This window comes from Canis lupus, chromosome X (genome assembly GCF_011100685.1).
Source record: "Canis lupus familiaris isolate Mischka breed German Shepherd chromosome X, alternate assembly UU_Cfam_GSD_1.0, whole genome shotgun sequence".
NCBI classification, from domain to species: Eukaryota; Metazoa; Chordata; class Mammalia; order Carnivora; family Canidae; genus Canis; species Canis lupus.
In genome coordinates, this window is record NC_049260.1 from 35,358,788 (window position 1) to 35,385,341 (window position 26,554).

At 36.5% G+C, this 26,554-nt stretch overlaps 1 non-coding gene across 2 annotated transcripts in view; it reads left to right on the forward strand.

Moving 5' to 3' along the window:
• LOC102154834 overlaps positions 1 to 26,554 on the forward strand; it is a 259,915-nt gene that overhangs the window by 24,407 nt on the left and 208,954 nt on the right. For both annotated transcript variants that reach the window (XR_005386257.1, XR_005386256.1), the window contains exon 3: positions 24,719 to 24,849. This is a non-coding gene — a transcript (uncharacterized LOC102154834). The remainder of the gene's footprint in view (positions 1 to 24,718; positions 24,850 to 26,554) is intronic.

The window sequence follows — 26,554 nt, forward strand, 5'->3', positions numbered from 1 at the left end:
GACCTTGGATTTATTAATCCAATAAAGTATGACCCCTTTTATGGGTCATACTTTTGGGGTCATATCTAAGAAATCTTTTCCTAACTAAGGTGCTTAAGATTTTCACCTGCTTTCTATTACAGGTTTTATAATGTTAGCTTTTACACATAGGTCTCTGATTCATTTTGAATTAACGTATGAGTGTAGTGTGTGTGTGTATCTCCAATTTTCCCAGCACCATTTGTTGAAAAGGCTATCCTTTCCCCCACTGAAATACCTTGGCACCTTTGTCAAAAATCAATTGACCATAAATGTAAAAGTTTATTTCTAGATTCTTAGATCTTTTCCTTTGATTTGTGTCTGTCTTTGTGTCAGCATATACTATATTATAACTACAGTTTATAATAAGTTTTGAAATTGGGAAGTGAAAGTCCTGCAACTTTGTTTTTCATTTTCAAGGTTTGAAGTGGGGGTATATTCTAGATCTATTCCATTTAATTTTAGGATCAGTATTAAGTCAAAAACTGTGAAGGGCCTGAGATTTTACCCTACTTTCCAACTAAGTTTGTCAGTTTCACATGTATATACTGACAAGAAGACATCAGATCCCTCTGTCAAAGACACAGATGATATATTACTCATGGTAAAAACAGCATCCAGAGTAGCATTTTGCATCAATTCTCCATGCCACAGTTCTCCACAGGGCAACACAAATGAGGGTCAGATGTTTACCTGCATATGCAGTGGGTTTCGCTATAGGAATAGGCCCTCAAAATTATGAGACTCTAAGCTCATGTAAGGTTTGATGGCACATCTACCCTAATTCTTCTCTTTTGGGAGAGAATGACTTCATCTTTACTCTGGAATGTAAAGAAATCTTCTCTGGGAAGGGGAGGGAAAGGTGTCTAGATTTATTACCTTGGAATGTAAGCAAATGTCTCTTAGGGAGACATCTCTCAGTCTCTAGCTTCCAAGGTCTTTGCTATTCAAACATGTTCTTTGCTCAGAAGACCTACACTGTGCAGAACTGTGGAATATCCATGGAGAATTGTCTCCCAACAGCCAGCTTATCAATTTCCACATACACAGAAAAATTTGTTGGAATTTTGGTAGGGATTATATTAATGTATAGATCAATTTGGGGATGACATGAGATGGCTCTCCACTTATTTAAATATTTAATTTCCTTCATCAGTGTTTTTAAATTTTCAGTGTACTCGTTTTGTATTTATTTTGTTAAATTTATTTCTTTTTTTTTTTGTTAAATTTATTTCTAAGAATTTTTATACTTTTTAATGCTATTGTTAATGGTATTATTTTCTTATCGAATTGTTTATTTATTAATAGTGATACAATTGATTTTCATATACTGATTTTGCATCCTGAGATTTTTCTGAACTTACTTATTAATTCTAATAGTTTTTGTGCGTGAATTCCTTACAATTTTCTAATGCAGGATCATGTCATTTGCAAATGAAGACTGTTTATCTTCTTCCTTTACAATCCGTATGGCTTTCATTTTCCTTGCCTGATTGCACTGGCCAGAACCTTCAGTACAATGTTGAAGTAGCAACAGTGAAGTGGCAGGAATGGGCATCCTTGCTTTGTTCCCAGTCTTAAGAGGTAACATCCATTCAGTCTCTTATCAGTAATTATCATGTTAATTGCAGGGATTTTGTACATGTCTTTATCAGGTTGAGGATTTTCCCCTCTATTCTAGGTTTCTTGAGAGTTTGTATTATGAATGTCAAATGCTTTCTTCTGTACCTCTCAAGATGATTGGGTGGCTTCTGTTCTTTATTATATTTTGCTTTTCATTTTCAAGTGTATTAATTTTCCTGAACTTTTGGAAGGGAGATACAGATTTTGTAAATTTATGACTGGGGTTTTTTGTCTCTATTGTCACTATCCTGTTCAATTTAGATTCACCAGCAGGATCTCCTCAGTATAGATATTTATCCTTAAAGGATGCATTAGCTGATTAGTTCTAAGAGTTCATGTGGATTAGCCAGACTGTTTTAGCACTTTTTTTTTTCTGTTTTAGCACTCTTAGACCTTTTTACAGACCCATGGTACTCACTTACCATTGAAATATTAAATCCTTTACAATTTTAGCTCCTCTCCTCATGTTGGCTCTATGAGCTTTCAGTGAGTACCTGTTCATTATTTTTTTTATTCTCAGGTCAGTGAGAGGCCCTGTTGCTTCCTTCTGCATATAAGGTAATACTGTAGTTATTGCTGTTGTCACTAGTATGTCCCCACTTGCTGTTTTGTTTTCTGGTGGGAGGGATAATTTATCATCTTGTTTTGTTGTACAAATAACTCCTATTTAAAAAGAAAGCTAGCAGCTAAATAACTTGAATGTGACAAACCAAAGAACAAAAGTAAAGTATGTCAACTCCTGGGACCAGGACTATGACAGATGTGTGTGTGTGTGTGTATGTGTGTGTGTGTGTGTTAGAGAGAGAGATAATCCCTTTTGTTGGACCATATCTTCTATGCACCAGGTGGCAGAAATAATTGGGAATGGACAGGGAGTAATCAACAAAAAAAAGTGACAGCCTTCTCCTCTAGTACTTCAACTTCCTAATTTCTTTTAAAAAATATTTTAATGAAAATTAAGTTACCTTAGGGAGCTTGGAGTTACATTTTACACAGGTAGTTATGAGTAGAGAAGAAAGGCGGTTAATGAGATGGTGCTTTGGTATTGCAACAGATGTTATTTAAATCCTTCAAACAAAGATTTTGGAGTTTTTTTTTATCATAGTGGAATAATGAGGCTTGTTATTATAGTATTTTCTCAGTTCAAGGAGGGAGATATTGAAAATGGATTTTATTCCCATGTGCCATCAGTAGACAAGTAAAATAAATACTCATGACCTAAGTGCAAGTGATTACTCAGTAAGTTAAAGTCCAACAAATTTGAAAGCAGGAAAGGTAACCTAGAGACTCTAGATAAATACTTTTAAACCAAATAACTATGCCTTTGATTGCACCATAAGATGTTTTATAAAGAGACAAATATATAAATTCAAATTTTGAAATAAATATTTTTAAATCTGGTATGCTCTGTGATTAGAATTCTCAGTGACTAAAACAGGGAATTTCCATTTTTAAAAAGCAAAATGTTGGACTTTGGATATTTCAAACCCACCTCCACACACACTATTCTTATCCTAAGAATTTTGTTTCAGCCATTGTGTAACATTTTAAATTTCTCCACAAATAACTTTATACTTTTGTCTTAAATTACCCAAATGCTTAAAATCATGCATTTTAACCTTAAAAAATTCTTAGTATGCCCAAGTATGGAAATATAATTCCAGTTCATTAGCTGAGAGTAATTTCTTAAGAATTACAAATAATCAAAAACAGGAAAGATTAACAAAAAGCATTTATCTTGAATACTGAGCCTTCATAGTAAAAAGTAAGAGATGTATTTCTCTAGTCACTATATTTTATGTAGGAGCTATAAAATGAAACACACATACTTTCAAAATATTTTTAATGTGCATACATTTGAAAGCAAATCTTAATTTTTTTTTAAGATTTTATTTATTTATTCATAAGAGACACAGAGAGGCAGAGACATAAGCAGAGGGAGAAGCAGGTTCCCTGCGGGGGACCTGATACAGGACTTGATCCCAGGACCCCAGGATCACGACCTGAGCCAAAGGCAGATGCTCAACTACTGAGCCACCCAGGTGCCCCAAATCTTAAATTTTTAAAAAAGATTTTTATTTATTTATTCATGAGAGATGCAGAGAGGCAGAGACATAGGCAGAGGGATGGGAAGCCTGATGTAGGATTCCATCCCAGGACCCCAGGATCATGACCCAAACCAAAGGCAGATGTTCAACCACTGAGCCACCCAGGCATCCCACAAATCTTAATTTTTAAATCAATCTAGTTTCAAATATTTTTCCAACTGCCTAGTACATTCCCATTAAATGCCATAATGACTGGTTATGCTTTAAAATTATAAGAATAATTAAAGGTTTTACTCTGGAAAATTAAAAATATAGAGTGATGATGTCCAAAGAATTTGAAAAACCAAGTTAAAATTAATGGGCAAGTGCCTCATTAAATACCATCAAGTAATTCTGATATTTGAAGAACACAGATGCTAGTTCCAGAAGCCTCTCCTGTTTTCTTCTTCACCCTACCAATGCAATTTATACATGTTGTCAATGGAGAGAGCTTTATAGTAAGCACAGCTTGATGAATAAAACTGTATGTCTAAAATACTACATGTATCTAAGAAATATTTTTTTCCAATTAAGGCTGTTCAAAATTGAGATAATACTGAAAAAGAGATCAAGGTAAAAGATGAAAAGTTTTCCTGGATATCAAGCAGTCTGCTAAATTTTTTAGGGCAAAGAGTAGGAGAAGATGATAAATGACCCAGGAAGGGAAAGGAATCACAGAGAAATTGCTAGAAGAAAGAAGAAAAAAACTAACAAAATCCTAGCTCATTAAGATCTGTAGTCTGAAGAAGAAGGAGGAACCTATATTCACAATTCCTGTATATGTATTGAATGGAGATCTAACAGACAAAATTATCTTTTATTATTTAGAATTATAACTATTGATATAGTGAAAAATGTGATCGAAGGATGTGGAAGAAATAGGTTGTAGAAAATACTTGCCCAGTGACCAGCAACTATAGTCCTTAAAGCATACTAGTCAACCAACAGTTCTTGGTTGAAACACAATTAGAGTAGGCGACATGGGGATCCCTGGGTGGCTCAGCAGTTTAGCGCCTGCCTTTGGCCCAGGGCATGATCCTGGAGTCCTGGGATGGAGTCCCACATCGGGCTCCTGGCAAGGAGTCTGCTTCTCTCTCGGCCTGTGTGTCTGCATCTCTCTCTCTCTCTCTCTCTCTCTCTCTCTCTCTCATGAATAAATAAATAAATAAATAAATAAACCAATCTTTAAAAAAATTAGAGTAGGCAACATAATTCATTTAAAATACTTGTTGAATGGAATATTACTCAGCCATTAGAAACAACAAATACCCACCATTTGCTTCAACGTGGATGGAACTGGAGGGTATTATGCTGAGTGAAATAAGTCAATTGGAAAAGGACAAACATTATATGGTCTCATTCATTTGGGGAATATAAAAGATAGTGAAAGGGTTTAAAGGGGAAAGGAGAGAAAATGAATGGGAAATATCAGAGAGGGTGACAGAATATGAGAAACTCATAACTCTGGGAAACGAACAAGAGGTAGTGGAAAGGGAGGTGGGCGGGGGATGGGGTGACTGGGTGACAGGCACTGAGGGGGGCACTTGACGGGATGAGCACTGGGTGATATGATATGCTATATGTTGGCAAATTGAACTCCAATTAAAAAAAATAAAAAAATAAAAATAAATAAAATAAAATACTTGTTGAGCACCTACAATGTGCCAGAGTGGGCTCTACTCACTGAGACTGAAGAGAAAACAAAACATAAAATTCATACCTTCATGCAATTATATTGTGGTTGGAAAAACAGATAAAGACAGGATAAATAAGTAAACTTACAGAATATAGAACTATATCAGTAGTGCTAAGTGCTATGTAGAAGAAAATAAAGCCAGGAAGGGGGATAGGATGTCTTGGGCAAGAGTGATGGTGGTGGTAATGTGGAGATGAATAAGAAGATAACATTAAGTAATTTCCAAAGGAAGTGAGACTATCTGGGAAAAGAGCATTCTAGGTAGAGGGAAGAAGAAATGCCAAAACTTTGAGATAGGAGTTTGTCTGATGTGTTGAGTGAATTACAAGAAGACAAGTGTGGCTAACAGAGTGAAGGGAAGAAAAATAAGAGGTCACCTCATATGTTACAAAATTTTCTTTACCTTATGTGGACTTTTAGGACCTACTATCTTAGCAACTCTCTCATTCATTCATTCATTCATTCATTTATTTATTTATTTAAGAGAGGGAGAGAAAGCATGTACATCCACAAAGGAATGGGGGGGAGGGGCAGAGGGAGAGAGAGTCCCAAGCAGAATCCATGTCATGATCGTGAGATTACCACCTCAGCCAAAACCAAGAGTTGGATACTCAACCAACTGTGCCACCAGGCACCCTATAGTCTCTTAGCAATTTTCATATATTCAATACTATATTATTAACAGTAGTCACCATTTTGAATAGTACATCCCCAGAGCTTCCATAAACTGGAAGCTTATACGTTTTGATCACCATCACCCAATTCTCTCATCACCTAACCCCCTCTTCTGGCAACCACAAATCTGATCTCTGTTTCTGTAAGTTTGGCTTTTTAGGCTCTATGTGTAAGGCAGATCATATAATATATGCAGAACTGACTTCTGTGGTATGACCAGATGAATAAATGGGGGATGTTAACTAAACTTATTGTGGTTATTATTTAGCAGCACAGGTATCCCCTGCATTTTAAAAGTTCACATTATACCACTTTGCTTTTACAAGAAACTTACATCAGTACCTATTTTTGCTAACCAAAAGAAACCCACAGAGTTTTTTTGCTTTTACAAAAAAGATGAAAAGTGAAAATAGCATTTGGTGTTTGTTTTGCAGAGAGCGATTAAAAAGGCAGTGGGCACCTTTGGTTGCCTGGGTGGCAGAGTCAGTTGAGCTTCCAACTCTTGGTTTCCTCTCAGGTCTTGATCTCAGTCAGGGTCATGGGATCAAGCCCTACATCGGGCTCCACACTCAGCACACAATTTGCTTGAGTTTCTGTCTCCCCCTCTGCCCCTCCTGCTTATTCGTGCACATGCGCTCGCTCTCTCTCTCCTTCAATAAAATAAATAGATCTCTAAAAAAGAGAGAGAGGGGCAGCATGTTCCCCAAGAGCAGGGAGAGCAGCCCCACCAAGCTTCTTCCCCCAGAACTACAATAGGCATCTCAGCATCTAGCCACCAGAGCTTTCAACTGCATCTATAAGCATCTGTGTTTTATCTCAGTATTTTGTGCATTTTGTTAGCAAGATGTGTCCTAAGGTTTCAGACAAGCCGAAGAGGGGTGATTTTGGTGGAGCTGAGAACATTCAAAATTTTTCCAGATAAATAGGGCAGCCCAGGTGGCTCAGCAGTTTAGCACTGCCTTCAGCCCAGGAGCTGATCCTAGAGACCTGGGATCGAGTCCCACGTCGGACTCCCTGCATGGAGCCTGCTTTTCCCTCTGCCTGTGTCTCTGCCTCTCTCTCTCTGCGCCTCTCATGAATAAATAAATAAAATCTTTAAAAAAGTTTTTTCCAGATAAATTAATGGTAATTGGTTTGTTTTATGCCATTTCAGCTTATGAAAACTTTCATAGGAATACCCTAGTTTTGGTGAGAAAACATGAGAGACCCCCTAACTCTGGGAAACAAACAAGGGGTAGTGGAAAGGGAGGTGGGCGGGGGGTTGGGGTGACTGGGTGATGGGCACTGATGGGGGCACTTGGCGGGATGAGCACTGGGTGTTATGCTATATGTTGGCAAATTGAACTCCAATAAAAAAATTTAAAAAAAGAAAAGAATACCCTATTTTTTGGAAGCAGAGGAAGCCTGTGTATACATATATCAAATCATTCTATTGCACACCTTAAACTCATATATTGTTACATGTCAATATATCTCAAACTGGGATAAAAGTAATGACAATACCAAGTGCTGGTGAGGATGTAGAGAAACTGACTCTCTTATTCGTTGCTGGTGGAATGTCAAATGGTACAGCTACTCTGGAAAACAATTTGGCATTTTCTTTAAAAACTAAACATAAACTTACCATATGGCCCAGCAATCATACTCTAGAGCATTCATCCCAATGGAATAAAAATTATGTTGGCATCAAAACCTATACATGATTGTTCTAGCAGTTTTATTTATAGTAGCCTAAAATTGGAAACAACCCAGATGTCTTTCACAGGTGAATGGTTAAACCACTGGTACATCTGTGCCACAGAATACAACTCAGCAATAAAAAGAAGTAACTATTGGTGCTTTCAACAGCTTGAATGAATTCCAAGGGCATTATAATGAGTGAACAAAAGCCTTTTTTTTTCTTTTAACAAAACCCATTTTTAAAAGGTCACATATTGTATGATTCTATTCACATTACATTCTCTACTAACAAAATTATAGAGATGGAGAACGAGTTAGTGTTTGCCAGGGGTTAGAGTTTGTGGCATGAGCGGGAAGAGGTGTATGTGACTATTAAGGAATAGCAAAAAGGGGGTTCTCTTTTTAAAATTTTTTATTTAAACTCAATTTAGTTAACATATAGTGTATTATTAGTTTCAAGAGTAGAATTTAGTGATTCATCAGGTGCATATAATACTCAGTGCTTATCACATCAAGTGCCCTCCTTAAGGCCTATCACCCAGTTACCCCATCCTCCCACTGACCTCCCCTCCAGTAACCCTCAGTTTGTTCCCTAGAGTTAAGAGTCTCTTATGGTTTGCCTCCCTGTTTTTATCTTATTTCATTTTTCCTTCCCTTCCCCTATGTTCATTTGTTTTGTTTCTTAAATTCCACGAGTGAAATCATATGGTATTTGTCTTTCTCCGACTGACTTATTTCACTTAGCATAATACCCTCTAATTCCACCCATGGCATTGCAAATGGCAAGATTTCATTCTTTTGATGGCTGAATAATATCCCAGTGTGTGTGTGTGTGTGTGTGTGTGTGTGCACGTGCACGCGCGTGCGTGTGCACACACACACCTGCACCACATCTTTATCCATTCATCTGTCAGTGGACATCTGGGCTTTTTCCATAGTTTATTGTTGACATTGCTGCTATAAACATTGGGGTGCATGTGCCCCCTCAAATCACTATTTTTGTATCCTTTGGATAAATACCTAATAGTGCAATTGCTGGGTCATAGGGTAGTTCTATATTTAACTTTTTGAGGAACCTCCATACTATTTCCACAGTGGCTGCACCAGTTTGCATACCCACCAACAGTATGAGAGCATTTCCCGTTGTCTGCATCCTACTCAATATCTGCTGTTTCTGGAGTTGTTCATTCAGCCATTCTGACAGGTGTGAGGTCATTGTGGTTTTGATTTGTATTTCCTTTATGCCAAGTAATGTTGAGCATTTTTTCATGTGTCATGTTTCTGGAGTTGTTCATTCAGCCATTCTGACAGGTATCTCATTGTGGTTTTGATTTGTATTTCCTTTATGCCAAGTGATGTTGAGCATTTTTTCATGTGTCTATTGGCTATTTGGATGTCTTCTTTGGAGAAATATCTGTTCATGTCTTCTCATTTCTTGACTGAATTTTTTGTTTTTTGGGTGTAAAGTTTGATAAGTTGTTTATAAATTTTGGATACTAGCTCTTTATCTGATAAGTCATTTGCAAATATCTTCTCCCATTCCATAGGTTGCCTTTTAGTTTTGTTGACTGTTTCCTTTGCTGTGCAAACACTTTTTATCCTGATGAAGTCCCAATAATTCATTTTTGCTTTTGTCCTTTTGTGCTTCATGTTTTATGCTTACCTTTGAAATCTTTTTGTGTCTATAGTAAAATGTAGGAAGAGATGTCTGTCATATATCATATGATTACCTGAAGTATATACTTGATAAATATAGTTTGAAGGACTACCTAGATGAAAGATTTTATACTGTTTTTCAAAGGGCTCACCAGGCCAGCAATTCTTGTATTAAGTCATAGAATTTCTGAAAGTATCACTGACCCCGAGGTATACAACCTACCACCATGAGAATCACTACTAAAGATTAAATATTTTTATTTTCTTAAAGACTATTTTTAGGGAAGCATTAAAAATTTATTCATTTGGCCAGACCACAGAAGTCAGTTCTCTGGATTTTTCTAAATACAATATGCTGAGTCTTCTATCTGACTGTAACCAAGGCCTGTGGAAAAGTGGTACAGTGACCCTCTTCTCCAGAGCATTCATCTCCAGTTTGGAAAAGCTAAGAAAGGGCATATTCTCTAAAACACAAGTTATCATTTCTGGTGCTTACAAAGCCACCTTATTAAAAAAACAATTAGGCTTGAATTGCTGTTTGCAGGCTGAAACTCACATACTGCTTTGACCTTCAATGTTCATTGCTCAGCTAATAAACTGGACATTATTGTAAGTGCTAAATACACTTATTTCTCTGTAATAGAGAATAATCAACATGTGCCTTTCCTGTCCTCAAAGAAACAGTTGTCATCATCATAGCCTAATGAGTTACAATTGAATTCAGTATCACATTCAAACAAGGGTGCCATTTTAACAGAGGGAAATACTATAGTAAATAATTTTATGAATAGAATAGGTAGAAACCATATTTTAAAAAAGATTCCTTGATCTCTATTCCTTAGGGAAAAGGCAGTCTTTGATCTCTCTTGTGACAGAGATGTACAGATTAGGTTACTGGGGTCTTTTTTTTTTTTAATTAGCACACAATGTTACTGACATTTTTGTGTATATATACTTCTATGAGTTCTAACACATTTATAGATCTGTGTAACCACCACTACAGTTAGGATACAGAACAATTACATCACACATCACATCCTAGACTCCTTTGTGCTATCTCATTATAGTAGGGATTGGCAAACTACATCCAAGTCAAATCTGTCCCATAGTGTTTTCTTAGGACTCTAAAGCTAAGAATGGTTTTTATATTTTTCAAGTGTTGTAGAAAGAACAGAAGCAACAACAAAAATAAATAAGAATATGTGATGCAGACCATATGCAGCCCACAAAGCCTAAAATATTTACTATCTGACCCTCTGCAGAAAATATTTGTTGGCCTTCTGCTCTACCGTCATATCCAAGCTACCCCTTACCCCTTGGAAACCACTTATGTTTCTCATCACTATAGTTTTGTCTTTTGGAAAATGTCATACAAATGGTGTCATATAGTATGCAGCCTTTTTAGACTTTGGAGAACAGTGCCTTTGAGATTCATTTGTGTTGTTGCACTTGGCAATAGTTCTTTCCATTTTGTTGCTGAGTGGAATTCCATTTAATGGATGTACCACCACTTGTTTATTCATTTGCCTTTTGAGAGACATTTCAGTTGTTTCTAGTTTTTTGGCATTTATAAATACAGCTGCTATGAACATTCACGTACAGGTTTTTGGATGAATGTAAATGTTCATTTCTCTAGGGTAAATACATGGTAATGAGATTGCTGGGTCATATGGTAAACATATATTTAATTTCATAAAAGGTAACCTGCCAAAGTGTTTTTCAGAATGGCTGTATCAGTTTGCATTCCAACAGATAATGTATTCTCCAGAGTTCTGGTTGCTCTGTATCCTTGTCAGCACTTGATATTGTCAGTATTTTTTTATTGTTGCCATTCTAATTGATATGTAGTGTTTCCTTGGGGTCTTATTTCAATTTTTTTTTCTTAGAGAATGAGAGAGAGAGAGAGCAGAAGTGGGGGAAGGGGCGCAGAGGGAGAAAAAGAGAATCTTAAGCAGGCTCCAAGCTCAGTCCGGAGCCCAATGCAGGGCTCAATCCCACAACTCTGAGATCATGACCTGAGCCAAAATCAAAAGTCAGTGCTTAACCCACTGAGCCACCCAGGTGCCCTTCCTTGTGGTTTTAATTTGCATTTCCCTAATGGCTAATGATGTTGAACATCTTTTCACATGTTTATTTGCCATCCGTATATTTTCTTTGGTGAAATATTTGTTCAGATCTTTGCCATTAAAAAACCTCTTTTATTGTGAAATAACTTTACATTCACAGGAAGTTGCAAAGATACTATAGAGATGTCTCATGTCCCCTTCACCTGCTTTCCTCAATGGTTACATCTAACATAACTGTAGTATAATATTAAAACCAGGAATTGACACTGGTATGATGTAAGTGTATAGTTCTATGCCATATTGTCATTGTGTATAAATTTGTGTAACTACCACAGTTGGCAAGATACAGAACTGTTCTATTACCACAGATACCTCCCTTGTGCTACCTCTTTATCCTCATGGCCCTGCACCTCCCCTGAACCAACCCTAACCCCTGGCAACCAGTAATTTGTTTTCCATCTCAATACTTTTGGCACGTTGAGAATGCTAAATAGGTGGAATCACATAGTATGTAACAGTTTGAGATTGGCTTTTTTATCTCAGTCTACCTTTGAGATCTATCCAAGTTGTTGCATATGTAAATCATGTACTTATTTTTGTTGTTGAATAAGCACTCTGTATAGATGTACCACAGTATGTGTAACCATTCAACTATTGAGGGACTTTTTGGTTGTGTCAGGTTTTTGGCTATTGCAAATAATGTTGCTGTGATCATTTGTGTGGACATAAATGTTCAAATCTCTGGGATAAATGCCCAGGAATATGATTGCTAGGTTGTATTTTAAGATTTTTGCTGGGCTGTTTACTTTGTAATTGTGTAGTTCTAAGTTCTATATATTATACTGGGTATGAATCCTTTCTTTTTATTTAATGGATCATATTTTTGCTGTCATGTCTAAGAAATCTTTGCCTAGGGGTGCCTCGGTGGCTCAGTTGCTTAAGTGTCTGCCTTTGGCTCAGGTCACAATCTTGGGATCCTGAGATGGAGCCCCATGTCGGGCTCCCTGCTGAGCTGGGAATCTGCTTCTCCTTCTCCCTCTGCTCCTCCTCCCACTTGCTCTCAAATAAATAAAGAGAATCTTTAAAAAAAAAGTCTGCCTAACCACTGACGATGATTTTCTCCTATTTTTCTTCATATAAGGCTTATAATTTTATATTTTACATTTAGATATGGGACCCATTTTAAATTAAGTTTTAGATAAGGTATGAAGCTTAGATCCAGGGTGTTTTTCTTTGTGAATAGATGTCCAATTGTTTTAATGCCATTTGTTGAATAGTCTATTTTTTGTCCAGTGAATTGCCAAATGTGGTGTATTGTACAATGAATGTTACTTGGCAATAAAAAAAGAAATGAAATACTGATACAAGTTACAATATGAATGAACCCTGAAAACATTATACTAAGTGAAAGAAGCCAGTCACAGAAGACCACATACTGTAATCATTCCATTTATATGGAATGTCCAGAATAGGCAAATTCATAGAGACAGAAAATACATTAGTGGTCACCTAGGGCTAGTGGACTCAGAAGGAAACGAGTGACTGCTAAGGAGTACAGGATTTTTTTTTTCTAAAGATTTTATTTATTTATTCATGAGATACAGAGAGAGAGAGAGGCAGAGACACAGGCAGAGGGGGAAGCAGGCTCCATGCAGGGAGCCTGATGTGGGACTTGATCCTGGGACTCCAGGATCATGCCCTGGACCAAAGGCAGGCGTTAAACCTCTGAACCACCCAGGGATCCCAGGATTCCTTTTTGAGGTAATAAAGATGTTCTAAAATTGACTCTGGTAACAGTTGCAGAGCTTTGTTAATTTTTCTAAAAACCATTGAACTATGTCCTTCAGATGGATGAATTATATGGCATGTGAATTATATTTCAATAAAGCTGTTGTAAATATTTTTTTAGATTATTTATTTATTTGAGAGAGAGAGAGAGTGCAGAGTGAGAAAGAGAACAAGTGTGGATAGGAACAGAGGGAGAGGGGGAAGCAGGCTCCCCACTGAGCAGAGAGCCCAATGTGGGGCTTGATCCCAGGACCTTAGGACCATGACCCAAGCCAAAGGCAGATGCCCAAGTAACTGAGCTACCCAGGCATTGCTGTTATAAACATTTTTGAAGGAAGGGAGAATGTTTGTGAAATGAAGCAATGACAGGATAGCAACAAGCAAAAATTAAGGATAGATAATTGAAACAGAGATAAGTAGTTTCAGATAATTTCAGAGCAGGGCAGTAGTATTAGTAAAGGTCGTTCAGAAAGCAAAAGAATACATTTGTATTTGTGAAGTGTTCAATGAGTTTTGAACATAAATTTCTTTAAAACGACCCAAGCCTATAATTTATACAGTAATGGTAGAAGTATAAATTGATATGCCCTTTATGTAAAACAATTGATCAGTGTTTATCAAGAGTTTCTTAAAAAAAAAAAAAGTTTCTGGGGCACCTGGGTGGTTCAGCTCAGGTCATGATCTCAGGGTCAGAGTCAGGCTCCATGCTCAGCGGAAGTGCTTGAGATTCTCTTTCTCCCTCTCCCTCTGCCCCTTCCCCTACTCATGCACTTGTACACACACTCTCTCCCTCTCTCTCTAAAATAAATAAATAAATCTTTTAAAGAAGAGTTTTTTAAAAAAAAGACCCTAAGGATCTTTTACTCAGTAGTCCCATTTTGAAGAATTTACCATCCTAAGAAAGTAACTTAAAATGCATTCAAAGATTTATGAACAAAGATAATACCAAAAGTTTGGAGATAATCAAAGAGAACATAGCTGAGTATAACTATGCAATGAATATTGAGCTATCATTGAAAAATCCTATTTCTAACACCTTTATTGAGATATAATAGATATATGAGAAACTGCATGTCTTCAGTATACAATTTCATAACTTTTGATGTATATATACCTATTAAACTATCACCACAATCAACAAAATGAACATATTCATCATACCCAAAAGTTTTCTTATCCCCCTTCTTCTTGCTCCTCACCAACCACCATCACACATCAGGCAACCACTGATCTGTTTTTTGTCACTTAAGATTAGTTGGCATTTTTAAGAATTACATATACATAAAATTATACTACTGTGTATTCTTTTTGTTTGGATTATTTCACTCAGAATAATTATTTTAGATTCATCCATGGTGTTGTGTATATCAACAGTTTATTCCATTTTATTTTATTTTATTTATTTAAGATTTTATTTATATGAGAGTGAGAGAGAGAGAGTGAACACAAATGGAGAGGGGCAGAAGGAGAGGAAATAGACTCTCTGCTGAGCAGGGAGCCCAATGTAAGGCTCAATCCTGGGACTCCACTTGGGACCATGACCTAAGCCAAAGCCACTTAACTGACTGAGCCACCCAGGCACCCCTGGTTTATTCCTTTCTAATGATGAGTAGTATTCCATTGTATAGATGTATCAAAATTAACTTACTCATTCATCTATTGATGGATATTTGAGTGGGTTTCTAGTTTTGGGCTATTATATAAAGCTGCTATGGAAATTCATGTACAACTCAAACTATGGACGTATGCTTTCATTTTTCCTGGATAAATACTAGAAGGGCAATAGGTGGGTCATATGGTAGATGTGTGTTCAACTTTCTAAACAACTATTAAGTTGTTTTCCAAAGCAATTGTGCATTTTACATTCCAATCAGCAGTCATGCAACTTATAGTTCCTTCACATCCTTACCAGTTTCTGGTATGGTGAGTCTTCTTAATTTTAGCCATTTAAAATAAGGTGAGAGGTGGTATTTCATTGTGGTTTTAATTTGTATTTCCCAGATAACTAGTGATTTTGACCATTTTTTCGTGTGCTTATTTTCCAACCATATATCTTCTTTGGTGAAGTATCCATAAAAATCTTTTATTCATTTTTTTTTAAGATTTATTTATTTGAGAGAGAGAGAATGAGCACAAGCAGGGGGAGCAGCAGAGGGAGAGGGAGAAGCAGCAGACTCCTCCCTAAGCAAGGAGCCCAGTGCAGGACATGATCCCAGGACCCTGACACTTAACTGACTGAACCACCCAGGCACCCCTTTTTCACTTTATTTATTGGCTTATTTGTTCTCTTATTATTGATCTTTGAGATTTCTTTATTCTCAACACTAGCCCTTTATCAGATATATGATACATGTATATCAGATATATTTTTCTATCTGTAGCTTATTTTTTCATTCTCTTAACAGTATCTTTTGAAAAGGGTAAGTTTTAAATTTTGATGAAAATTCCATTTTTTTTTTTCATGGATAATGCTTTTGATGCTGTTTCAAGGAAATCTTTTTGTAACTTAAGGCTAGTTTTTCTCTTTTGCTTTGTTCTAGGAGTTACATAGTTTTTACATTTAGGTCCTTGATCTATTTTGAATCCATTTTTGTTTATGGTATAGAGTATGATTCCAAATATATTTTTCTTTTGCCAGTTATTATAGATAGCCAGTTATTCTAGCACAATTTGCTGAAGAGACTATGCTTTCTCCACTGAATTGTCTTTGCACCTTTGTCAAAAATCAGTTGTTCATATATGTATAGATTTAATTCATTCCATTGCTCTAATTGTTTATCTTGACATCAATCTGACTTTGTCTTGATTATTGCAACTTTATACTAAGTCTTTGAAGTTAGTTTTAATCTTCTAATTTTGTTCCTCTTTTTAAAAGTGATTTTGACGATTCTAGGTCCTTTGCACTTCTGTATGAAATTTAGAACCATCTTGTCAGTTTCTACGAAAAAGCCTACTGGAATTGGTGATTACATAATCTATAGATCAATTTGGAGAGAATTGACCTATTAAATCTTATGATCCATAAATATAGTATATATTATATATAATTAATTATATATAATTATATTATAATTAATCAATACATATATTCATTTATATCCATTGATTTCAGTCTTGTTTAATTTCTTTCAGCAGTAGTTTGTGGTATTTAGTATACAGTGTTTTCATATCTTTTGCTAGATGTATTGATAACTTTTTAATATTTTTAAATGTTTTGTTGGATTCAGTTTGGTAAAATTTTGTTTAGATTTTACATTGATGCTCATGAGGAATACTGACCTTTAATTTTTTTCTTCTGTTAATGTCCTTGCCAGGTTTTAGTCTCAAGGCCATGTCAGCCTTAAAGAGTAAGTTGGGGGCGCCTGGATGGCTCAGTCTGTTAAGTGTCTGCCTTTGGCTTAGGTCATGCTCTCGGGATCCTGGGATCAAGCCTTATGTAAGGCTCCCTGCTATGCAGGGAGCCCACTTCTCCCTCTCCCTCTGTTGCTCCCCTTGCTTGTGAGCACTCTCTCTTTCTCTTTGTCAAATAAATGAACAAAATCTTAAAAAATAAAGAATAAGTTGAGAATTATTCCCTCCTTTTCAGTTATTTGTAAGAGTTACAAAGAATTGGTATTATATTGGGACGCCTAGGTGGCTTAGCAATTGAGCCACTGCCTTCGGCTCAGGGCATGATCCTGGAGTTGCGGGATCAAGTCCCACATCGGGCTCCCTTCATGGAACCTGCTTCTCCCTCTGCCTAAGTCTCTGCTTCTCTCCTTCTGTGTCTGACATGAATAAATAAATGAACTCTTTAAAAAAAAAAAGACACTTAAAAAAAAAGAACTGGTATTATATCTTCCTTAAATATTTCATAGAATTCACCAGTGAAGACATGTAGGTCAGGTATTTTCTTTGTAGGAAAGCTTTTAACTAAAAATTCCATTTATTTAATGTAGGACATTTCAAGCTTTCTGTTTTGATATTGGTCATTTGTGGGTTGGTTTTGGGGTTTTTTTTTGGATCAGTTTGGTTAAAGGTTAATCAATTTTATTGTTCTGAGAGTAGCAGCTTTGGGTTTCATTTATTTTCCCGGCCATTTTTCTCTTATCTCCTTCATTGATTTCTGCTCTGATCTTTGTTATTTCCTTTCTTCTTCATAGTTTGGTCTTAATTTGCTCTTGCTTTTGTAGTTTCTTAAAGTGGAAGCTGAGGTAATTGATTTGAGGTAATTTCAAATCAATGTAAGTGTTATTGCTATAGAATTTCCCTTACATACTGCTTTAGTGACATCCCACAATTTTGTTATGTTCTGTTTTCATGTTCATTCCATTCAAAATACTTTCTAATTTTCCTTTTGATTTTTTCTTGGTTTCCTTTTTGTCTTTCATTTTATTCTTTTGATTTTGTTATTTATATGTGTTAGTTTTCAAATATATATGGATTTTTCAAATATATTTCTGTTTTTGATTTTTAATTTAATTCCATTGTCCCTAGAAAACAGTTTGTATATGACATATATCCTTTTAAATTTATTGAAACTCATTTTATGGCTCATAATTTGGTCTTTCTTGGTAAATGTTCCATATGCAATTGAGAAGAATGTGTATTCTGCTGTTGTTGCATGGTGTGTTCTATAAATGTCACTTAGATCAAATTGGTTGGCTGTGATGTTCAAGTCTTCTATAGCTATACTGATTTTCTTTCTGTTTGCTCTTTCAATTATTTAGAGAGGGGCATTGAAATCAACTATAATTGTGGATTTGTCTATTTCTTCCTGCAGTTCTTTCAGATTTTGCCTCATATATTTTAAAGCTCTGTGATTAGATGTATAAGCATTTTGGATTATGTCCTCCGGAAGAATTGACTTCTTCATCAGTTTAAAATGATCTTTCATATTCCTGATAGTATTTTGTGCTCTGAAATCTTCTTTGAAATTAATATAGCTGCTCAAGCTTTTTTTTTTTTTTACTAGTGTTAGCATAATAATCTTTTTCTATCCTTTTAATTACTTGTATCTGTATATTTAAGGAACATTTTTATTTTATTTATTTTTTTAGAGAGAGACAGCAAGGGGGAGGGGGGGCAGGGGAGAAAAAATCTTAAGCAGGCTTCACACCCAGCATGGAATCCAATGTGGGGCTCCATCTCATGACCCTGAGATCATGAACTGAGCCAAAATCAAGAGTCCCATGCTTAACTGACTGAGCCACCTAGGTACCCCATTTAAAGTACATTTTAAAACCCATACCCTTATAAGAAACAAATTTACCACCTAAAAATACAATGACTATATACAGTTACTTTTGTCTGTAGCCTTATAGTTTTCAGTCAAAACATCATTGTCCCAAGTAAGATAGGTCAGCTTTCTAAAAAATGCATACATTGGGGATCCCTGGGTGGCTCAGCAGTTTAGCACCTGCCTTTGGTCCAGGGCATGATCCTGGAGCCCTGGGATCGAGTCCCAAGTCGGGCTCCCGGCATGGAGCCTGCTTCTCCCTCTGCCTGTGTCTCTGCTTCTCTCTATGTCTATCATAAATAAATAAAATCTTTAAAAATAAATAAATAAATAAATAAATAAATAAATAAATAAATAAATAAATAAATAAAGCATACATTAGAATTCACTCTTTATAATATATAGTTTTATGGTTCTATACAGTTCACATGCAATCATATATCCATCACCCCCACACCATACAAAACAATTCATTCACCCTAAAAGTTCTCCCATGCATCCCCTTTATAGTCAACAACTTGGGTCTTCTCAACCTCTGGCAACCATTAATTGTTTTGTCTCAATAGTTTTGCCCTTTCCAGGTGTCAGATGAATGGACTCATACAATGTATACAATATGTAGCTTTTGTTTTGTGCCTTCTTTCACTAAGTAGAATGCACTTAAGATTCATTCATGTTGATGAATGAATCAGTTGCTCATTTCTTTTTACTGCCGCACAGGATTTCATTGTATGGATGCACCAGAGTTTGTTTATTCATTCCCCTGATGAAAGACATCTTTCTTGCTTTCAGTTGTTAGCCAGTATGAATAAAGCTCTCTAAACATTTGTGTACAGGATTTCATATGGATATAATTTTTCACATCACTTTACATTATAGTGGTGCTAAATAAGTAAATGGATGGTGGATGGTATGTCCAAGGTTCTCATTGTCAGAAAGTTATAGGTAAACAAGGAAAGGAAGCAAGAATAAACCCTGTGATACTGAATTAGAGTCAGAGACATAAACTTCCATTTAGCTTAATATAGATATATATAGGGGAGGAGAGAGAAAGACAGAATTATAGGCATGTGTGTACATGTGGGTTAGTATCCATACATATATTACTTAGATCTATCCATTGAGAGGGCCTAGAAGCAATGATACCCAATAGCAACAAGCATAGTCAGGACCCAGATTTGGGTTTCTAAATACAGCTCCAATAAAAGGAACCAGGGATTATTAGCGGAACAGCTGATTTTAGGACCAGGGCAGAGAGCATATTCTAGTATCAGAAAATAAGAAAGTGCTGGGCAGCCCGGGTGGCTCAGGGGTTTAGCGCCGCCTTCAGCCCAGGGCACGATCCTGGAGACCCAGGATCGAGTCCCATGTTGGGCTCCCTGCATGGAGCCTGCCTCTCCCTCTGCCTGTGTCTCTGCCTTTCTTTCTCTCGCTCTGTCTCTCATGAATAAATAAATAAAATCTTTTAAAAAAAAAGAAAAGAAAGTGCTTAAAAAAAAACCCAAAAATGAGGTCATGTCAAAGTGACAACCAACCTGAAAGAACTACCACTAACAAACATGGGAACAAATTGAGTGGTTTTTTTTTTATTTCATTTTATCTCCTTTAACCCATGTATTAGCCTCCCCCCCCCCCCCCATTAGCTTTAACTCCTTGTGTTGTTTCGGTGGTTGCTTTTGGGTTTAAGTATACATTTTTAATTTGACACAGTCAACTTTCTACTATTGTTATACCACTTCATACATAGTTTAATACCCCTACAATAGTATATTTACATTTCCCCCCTCCTGGACTTTGTGCTACTGTTGCCCTGCATTTTGCTTTTACATATATTATAAATCCCACACTACATTGTTAATTATTTCTGTTTATATAATCAAATGTCTTTTCAATATATTTAAAGAATAAGAAAAAATTATTAGGCATTTACCTATGTAGCTACTATTTATGGTGCTCTTCCCTCCTTTGCAGAGATCCATATATCCTTTTAGTAGCATTTTCCTTCAGCCTAAAGAATTTCCTTTAACATTTCTTAAAATGATGGTCTGCTGGTGATGAATTCTTTCACCTTTTGTAAGTCTGAAAAAAGTATTGTTTTATCTTTGTTTTTGAAATGTTTTTTCTGGGTATAGAATCTTAGGTTGACTTTTTCTTTCAGTTCTCTAAAGATATTCCATTGTTGTCTTCCTTATATTGTTTCTGATAATAAATATGCTGTAATATCCTAGTGCCCTAGGGCATTCAGTTAGGGAGGTAAGATCACAAACAGAGTGGAAATCCATGGGCACAGGCCAAGCTGTTGTCCACAGGTGGAATTTCTTATTTGTCTCAGGGAAGTTTCAGCCCTGCTTTTAAGGCTTTCTAACTCCTATTATCATTATTCAGTACTTCAAGCAAGTTCTAAAGGTTAAGCCTACAAAATGTTGTGTTCCTAATAGCATGAAGAGGAGATATGCTTATATCCTTGAGTGGTGGCAGCAGAAGTGACCAGCCGCAGAATTAGGGGCCTCTTATGTAAGAGTCTCCTTCCTTTGCCCCACCATTAATTCAACCCTTTTATTCAATACATCATTTGTACTGTCTGTCTTCCTTAGTCAGAATTTTAACAACTATGTATTTTAAGTGAAGGACGGTTGCTTTAGATAATTGGGTGTTGAATAGAAACCAGAAAATTTAACTTAGAAAGTACCAGGGCCCAATGGAAAAACACAAGCCAATACAATAAGTAGCTTGCACTTGTACTTGGAAACAAATAAGTACTCACAGTACTCTTGGCTTTTGGTTGTTGAGATTTTTCATTACAGATATGGGTGGCCAAATAACTAAGTTCTGGCTAATGAGGTAGAGGCAAAAGTTTTGGGTGGGATTTTAGGAAAGCTCTTTTTTTTTTTTTTTAAGATTTTATTTATTTATTCACGAGAGACACACAGAGAGAGGCAAAGACACAGGCAGAAGCAGGCTTCATGCAGGGAGCCCAACATGGGACTCGATCCAGGATCTCCAGAATCACGGCCTGGGCTGAAGGCGGTGCCAAACCGCTGAGCCACTGGGGCTGCCCAGGAAAGCTCTTTTGAAAGGGGTTTGAGAAAAAATAAAAATAAATAAATAAAGGGGTTTGACTCACCTGGAAAGTAGCCTTTGGCCTCTATTCTGTCTTCCTCTCTACCACAATCTGGAATACAGACACAATGACCAGAGTTGCAGTGGCTACCTTGCAATCATGAGGCAAACTTTAGGGTAGAAGTTGTGTGCTAAGAAGGACAAAGCAGCAAGATAGAAGAATCCAGGGAAAAAAAAAAAAAAAAGAAGAATCCAGGGACTTGGATGAGTTCATGGGCTTGTCAGGCCACCACTCGATTACCTACCTCTGCCTGCAAAAAAAAGACAAATAACCTCCCAATCTATTTAGACCACCCTTTATTGAATGCCTGTTATTAGCATCTGAATAAAATTCAGAAATGATGCATTCACATTCATGTGATGGGCACCATCTTCTGCTCAGTATCCTTCAGGTGAGACTAGCGTGAAATTGACATGGAATACTTTGAACTACTAAGTTAGGGTTGTATCTTAGTCAATCTTTGCCTCCACTTCTAAAAGTAGTGCCTGACAAATAGTAGATGCTCAGTAAAAACTGGCTGACCAATCAGAGGCCTTGCTTTGAATCTGTTATTCTCAGACCCCTGTCTCCAATTTGATCAGGCTAGACATGTTTTAGAGCCCTTGTGCTTCCTGCTTGAAAACAGCAAACAAATCTTGTTTCATTTTCCAGGTAATAGAGTCCAAAACAATCACAAAAGTATCTGAAATAGTAAAGAGCCATTAAAAACAGGAAATCAGGACAGACCCTAAAATGAAAAAATGGCAGATGATGATGGAGATACAAGAAGAGAGTCCAGGCCTTTGTTAATCTTTCTCTTCTAATCTAGTTCTCTCCAGTACATTTTTTGTCTCTTGTTCATCTTTCCTGCCCTTTAGAGTATAAACACTTATCTGCTTAAACATTTGTAAAACTATTTTTGTAAAACAAATTGTAAAACATTTGTAAAATAAGGTGACCTAAAAAAATAAATTAAAAAATACGTAAAATAAAGTGACCTACATAAATAAGTAATTGTGATGGATGAATAAATAATGAGTAAAGGAATGAGGAAGGAGTAAATATGCACATATGTTCATAGGCAACACACATAAAGAATCAACAATGGTATTAGATGAGGTCACTAGGACAGGGAGGGAAGAGAGAGGAGTCAGATGCAGAATATGCTCAGAAAAGGTTCATATAAATATTAGAGGACAGAAGCCTTAAAAACCAGATAAACATTTTTTTCTTACTTTCAAAAATGCATTTCGAAGTGACTGGAATTGCTGGCAGGCGCCTGGGTGGCTCAGTCCTTTAAGCAACTGCCTTCAGCTCAGGTCCTGGGATTGAGCCCAGCATCATTGGTCTTCCTGCTCAGTGGGGAGCCTGCTTCTCCCTCTCCTTCTGCCCCTTCTCCCTTCATGCTCACTTTCTCTCAGGTTCTCTCTCTCTCTCTCTCTCTCAAATAAATAAATAAAATCTTTAGAAAAAAAAGTGACTAGAATTACTGGCATCAAGTTCTCCTTCCAGCCTCTGGGAACTAATGGTTTTATCCTTATGACATGCCTATAGCCAAGGAAAATAAAATTCAGTCAGTCCTCCAAACAAGAAGGGCCTGGTAACCATGTTTGTAGGAAAGAAGACATGAAATAGTTGAAGCTATAGAATGTTTGAATTTCTCATATATCTTTTTCTTCTGACACTTAGTCAAGAGCTTATGATCCTAACATTATTCCATAAGTGTTTAGTTCCTAATGTGAAGAATATGTAGCAGATGGGACGCCTGGGTGGCTCAGTGGTTTAGCGCCTGCCTTAGGCTCAGGGTTTGATCTTGGGTCCCAGGATTGAGTCCTGCATCAGGCTCCCTGTGAGGAGCCTGCTTCTCCCTCTGTCTATGTCTTTGCCTCTCTCTCTGTATCTCTTTCATGAATAAATAAATAAAATCTTAAAAAAAATACATAGCAGATGATAGAATATTCTGAGGCCTCAGGATAGACTCCTAGGAATAGAGCCATGAGAGGTCATAGATAGAAACTTTTTAGGGATCCCTGGGTGGCGCAGCGGTTTGGCGCCTGCCTTTGGCCCGGGGCGCGATCCTGGAGACCCGGGATCGAATCCCACATCGGGCTCCCGGTGCATGGAGCCTGCTTCTCCCTCTGCCTGTGTCTCTGCCTCTCTCTCTCTATCATAAAAAAAAAAAAAAAAAAAGAAACTTTTTATCTTTACTTCTAACTTTGCTCATCCCAACTTTGTCTCTTGCATTTTATCTTTGGCTCAGTGTATTTTTTTAATTTTATTTTTTGCATGTTATTTTCATTTCCTAACCTTTTTATTTTGAAAACTGTTGATCCTACAGAAAAGTTATAAAAATACTGTAATAAACACCCACATACCCTTTACCTAGATTCACTAGTTGTTAACATTTTGCCAAATTTGTTTCCTATTTAAATGTGTTTGTGTAAGTGCATATGTGCACATGTGTACACACACACACACATTTTCATGAAAGATTTACCTTTAAATCTCTTTAAAGGTAAGTTTCAGACATCTTAACATTTTACCTATATATAGTTAAAGCATATTTTTCTTAAGAAAAATAACCATAATAACATTTGTCATACTCAAGAAAATTATCACACTCAAGAAATTTAACACTGATATATGATACTGTTATCTAATATACATTCTGTAGTTATATTTCTTCACTTGGATCAATAACAACAGTATCTTTTACACTGCTTTTTAAAAATCCAAGATTCAAGGGCACCTGGGTAGTTCAGTTATTTAAGCATCTGCCTTCAGCTCAGGTCATGATCTTGGGGTCCTAGGATTGAGTCCTGCATCAGGGAGACTGCTTCTACCTCTGCCCTCTGCCCTTCCTCCCCTGCTCATGTGCTCTCTCTTACTCTCTGTCTCTATCTCAAATAAATAAATAAAAATCTTTAAAGTTTGTACATTGCATTTAGTTGTCATGTCCCTTTACTTTCTTTAAAGATAATGTCTGCACTTTTCTATCTTTTATTATATCAACATTTTTGAAGAATACAGGTCAGCTACTTTGCATAATGCTCCTGAATTTAGTTTGCACAATTATTATCTTATGATCAGAATCTGTTTTTCTTTTGGCAGGAATACTTCATGTGTGATTTGTGTCCTCTGTGCATCACATCATAGAAAATACGGTATTTTTTCCCATTTTGGTGACATAAGTTTGTTCATTTGGTTTAAGTGATTTCCACCAGACTTCTACATTTATAAAGGTACCTTTTTTCTCATTTATTCTCCTTTTTCCTTTTCTCTTTGTAATTGTAACTAGTGGTACTTTGAGACTGCATGAATATATTCTTCTTTACCAACTTTTCACTCACTCATTTTACATCTATTGATGATTGTTGCCTGAATCAAGTATTACAATAATGATTGCAAAAGGTTTGTTTTCTAATTCTAACAATTCCACATTTATGAGTTGGCATTCTTCTGTAAACACTTCTTTCATCATTTCTTCCTCACCCTAAAATTTTTTTAAGATTTTATATATTTATTTGCGAGAGAGAGGGAGAGAGAGAGAGAGAGAGAAAGGGAAAGCACGAGTGGGAGAGGGGCAGAGGGAGGAGTAGGCTCCTATATGGGGCTCTATCCCAGAACCCTGAGATTGTGACCTGAGCCCAAGGCAGATGCTTAACCAACTGAGCCACCCAGGCACCCACCCTTAATTTTTTTTTTTTAACTGAATAGTGTCTCATTAAATTGTTATTTTTTGTTCAAGGTATTACAATCTATTCCATTTCCTTATTCATTTTGGTACTCAAATTGTCCCATATTTATCAAGTGGGAGCCCTTTCAAGCTGGCTTCTGTCTTCCTTTTACATGACCCCATCAGTTTTTGAGCATTTCTGCATTTTTCTGGCACAAGATATTTCAAGACCACCTTATACTTTCCCTACTCCTGATTAAAATCATCCATTTTTTTTTCGAGGAGCTCTGGTTCTTTTTAGTGAGGTATAATCCAGGCACTAGACGTGCTCATTGCAATTGAGGTGTTATCTACAAATTTTTTTAAAAGATTTATTTATTTATTTATCTGTGATAGACACAGAGAGAGAGAGAGAGAGAGAGAGAGAGAGAGAGAGAGGCAGAGACACAGGCAGAGGGAGAGGCAGGCTCCATGCCAGGAGCCCCATGCGGAACTCAATCCCAGGACTCCAGGATCACGCCCTGGGCCAAAGGCAGGCGCCAAACTGCTGAGCCACCCAGGGATCCCCTACAAATATTTTTTTAAAGATTTTATTTATTTATCCATGAGAGACACAGAGAGAGAGGCAGAGACATATATAGGCAGGGAGCCCCTGCCCACAGGGAGCCCAATGTGGGACTCGATCCCCAAACTGGGATCACGCTCTGAGCCAAAGGCAGACGCTCAACACTAAGCCACCTAGGCGTCCCTATCTACAAATATTTTAAACAGAAAAGAAATACCATTGAAAACAGTTATTTCAGATGATTGTGTAAAGAATGTGAAAAATACAAGAATTTTAACAGGTAGATAATTCTAATAATAGTTTTCATTTGTATAAGATGATCTAAGTGCATGACATCTGATAATGTCACAACTGACACTCACAGAAATACCAAAAAGTTATATTGAATATGCTCTCATCAGCACAGTAATATATATTTTCCATTTATAATCTAGAATGTGATCAGCATCATTTAACATAAATTTAAAATCCCAAGTTTATAATATAATTTTCTGCCTAGGATCTCAACTTCATTTGCACTTAAAACTATTTTTAGATTTTATTTGAGAAGAGAAGAAAAAAGATGAATTAAGAAAGAGGAAGAAAAATAAAGAAAGATGAAGGAGCCACAGAGTACTTAATTAGAGGAAATCACTGAATTTCTGGTAGTTAAATCTATCATCTGAATGAGTCCTGATATAAAGCTCTAAAGGGATTCCTTAATTCT